Source organism: Sinocyclocheilus grahami, unplaced genomic scaffold (assembly GCF_001515645.1).
Source record: "Sinocyclocheilus grahami isolate Dianchi unplaced genomic scaffold, SAMN03320097.WGS_v1.1 scaffold134.1, whole genome shotgun sequence".
Lineage (NCBI taxonomy): Eukaryota > Metazoa > Chordata > Actinopteri > Cypriniformes > Cyprinidae > Sinocyclocheilus > Sinocyclocheilus grahami.
Genome location: NW_015505313.1, coordinates 2,618,508 through 2,621,772, shown reverse-complemented (window position 1 = coordinate 2,621,772; position 3,265 = coordinate 2,618,508). Strand labels below are relative to the sequence as shown.

Sequence of the window (3,265 nt, the reverse complement as noted above, 5' to 3'; positions counted from 1 at the left end):
ATGCAATGAATATAATGTTAAACATTCAGTATTAACGCCTGTATAGCTGATGTGCGCGAGCTGATAAACAAAGCACGCTGAGTGGATTGAGCACGCGGCGGCGCAGATGCGCGAGCTTGTCGAGTGAATATATCTTTCTCACAGACATCACTGGAAAGTTTGTAGTTCGGTCGGATATGTCAAAAACAAGTAAGTAAAACAATGCACAAGTTACTTAACGGTAGGGAGAGAGAGAGAGAGAGAGCGCGCGCGGCTAAACAAAGCACGCTGAGTGGATTGAGCGCGCGGCGGCGCAGATGCGCGAGCTTGTCGAGTGAATATATCTTTCTCACAGACATCACTGGAAAGTTTGTAGTTCGGTCGGATATGTCAAAAACAAGTAAGTAAAACAATGCACAAGTTACTTAACGGTAGGGAGAGAGAGAGAGAGAGAGCGCGCGCGCACTTTTGTTGTGTGATCGTTGATGTTTGCTCACTTAGCACGCATCATTTGGATTCAAACTAAATCGTAAAAGTAAGACCATTTATAGGGGCATTCACTATAAACTATTTATTTTCAACCTTAGGTATACACGACTTTCTGGCGAAAGTGAAACTAACAGCCTGTGTGAAATGCGCAAGGCTGTACTACTGTCCTCTCAATCTGCACCAGTACAAATACGTGCACTCCTTGCGCGTGTTTTGCTTGCTTGAGCGTTTCTGCATTATATGAGTTGCTTTGGAATATAAATTGCAGCACGTTTCAGATGAAAAAACGCGACTTCTATTTCTGAAAATATCACAGTTAGGAGATTTATAACGAGTGGTTCCCTACATTATTACAGCAAAGTGCATGATTACTAAGCCGCTGCAATGGAGCAGCTCTAATGCTATTAAATTAATGATGATGTACCACAGAGCAAAAAAATTAACAGTGAAAGTAACAAAAACTTGTAAAATACATTTTAATGGGCATAATTAAGAGTGAAAATAACCGAAGGATATACAGTCAAAACAAAAATTATTCAGAGACCAGATATATATTTGATATTTTTTTACTAGTGGGTGCAGGACACTATAGTTCATTTATGTAAAGTGAGGATAGCAAAATAAAGTAAACTGTGACAAATCATACCCAAAAATTCTTCATACAGTGGACTACCAGTAAAATTGATACAATTTTGGGACCAAAAACATTGAAGTTGAGGTTTGCATGAAGCTGGGTGACATCATGCCCAGGAGACTACAGGCTGTCATTAAGGCTAAGGGCTGCCCGACTAAGTATTGATAGTTGTGTAAATACTGTCATACCAGGGGCGTAGATTACGCGGGGGACGTGTCCCCCCCACTTTTAATATCATGTAAATTCGCATAGAGGTTAATTCGCATAATATCAAAGTGTGTTCGCATAGAGGTTTTCAAGAGCCAGTGTGAATAAAAATATATTTAAATTCAAAGAGACAGGATAGTCTGTGCATGATCTGATGTTTTATTCGGACCCAGAATAAGGCGAGATGAACATCGCGGAGCGCTAAACACGCGCAGAAAGTCGTACAAGGAAATTCCTAATATGGACAAAAGCGTCCAGCTATCGCTGTATGAAAACAGTTGTTTTCACAGAAAATAGAAACATTTGGAAACATGAAGACATTAAACATACGATTGCAACAATATATGGTTTATTTGTGTTTGTCAAGTAATCTCCAGGTAATAAATAAAGTATATGAACAATGCAGTGCTAACTGACATAGCATTTATTACAGTATATAAAACATTTCTGTCCCCCTCACTTCTGAAATGATGGCTACGCCCCTTTGTCATACTAACAGCTGTCTAATTCTTGGTTGATTGTAATCTATTACATTCCTTTCTATCAAAGTTATCTAACTTTATCAAGCTGAGTTTGTTCTGACACAGTGTAACTCTGAGTTCTTGTTATATTTTATTACCATTTTCTAAGCTATAGCGAATAAACTGTGATAATGTGAGAAATGTTGAAGGTGTCTGAATAAATTTTGGTTTGACTGTATCTATTTGATAAATGAAGTTAGCCAACTAACATTATACATACTCTTTTGGTTTCCGTACCCAATATTAGAAAAATTTACAAATGCAATAAAAATATTGGTATCGGCAAGTACCAAAAATAAAAGTATCAGTATCGGGCGAGTACTGGAAAAAGTGGTATCGGTGCATCCCTATTATATATGTGTGTGTGTGTGTGTGTGTGTGTGTGTACATGTGTGAGTTGTTTAAACTAGACATCAGTGCTTAATTTCGTTCCAGCTCATGTGTCATGTTTTGGGATGACAATAAAAATCCTTGAAATACTTAAAACATCATTGAATCCTTTAGATTTCATGCTGACTTTGAGTAAAACTAAATGCTTAATTCTACTTTTAAGCAGACATGACCTTTCTTTCTGTTGTCAGGTGGAAGGCAGGACTTCAGAGATGCTTCCCGCTGGTCACATGACCCTGTATGTCCTCAGCGAGACTCCACATTCAGTGTGAGGCAAGTGGGAGGCCACAGCTAAACCCAACGGCAACCTGACCTACACAGTCTTCTTCACTGGGCCAGGTAAATCAAACTTAACTGCTCCCTTCAGCCCTCCACATCCCCCCTCAGTTCCTTCGAGTAAACGCAACACTGCCTCACTGCATGCTGCCTCTGCTGCTTGTATTGACTTCTACTGTTTTCCCTTTGTTTGTTTACAAACAAAAATGCTGAAAGGTCAGCGAACCTTAGCACACCCTGCTTGCACGGTAATGGGCTTAAATGAATTGTTGTCAGCCTCCATTTTGCTCAGACTGGCTGCTGGGTGCTATCGCGGGCCAGAAGGGCTGTGGGAGGACACCCGCGATCTTCTCCTCTCATTCTTCATTGGATGAGAGCGGACAGGTTTGTTAAAAAGCGTAATGGCACGCTCAAAAGGAATCTCCCACTGCTTGCCGCCCTGATCTCTGCTGGAGCTTCCCTTATGCTGGTTAGAGGATAAACGTTTGCCGTAATGAGAGGGTGAGGGTGCAAACACACTCTTTGTGAAGCTCATGAATCACTTATTCTATGGTTCTATGGAGGTACGGAAATGCAGATGCGGATGCTTGTCAAACACATTACAAGTGTGCAGTCATGTTGTACAGTACATACTGAACATGCATTCTTAAAGGGGTCATAGGATGCTACATGCACATTTACAAGTTGTTTGAACTGAAATGTGTGTTGGCAGTGTGTGTACACAACTACCCTATAATGATAAAAATCCACCCAGTGTTTTTTTTTTTAA

The 3,265-nt window shown here is 40.3% G+C and overlaps 1 pseudogene; it reads left to right on the top strand.

Moving 5' to 3' along the window:
• LOC107590940 (usherin-like) overlaps positions 1-3,265 on the top strand; it is a 257,040-nt pseudogene that overhangs the window by 132,628 nt on the left and 121,147 nt on the right.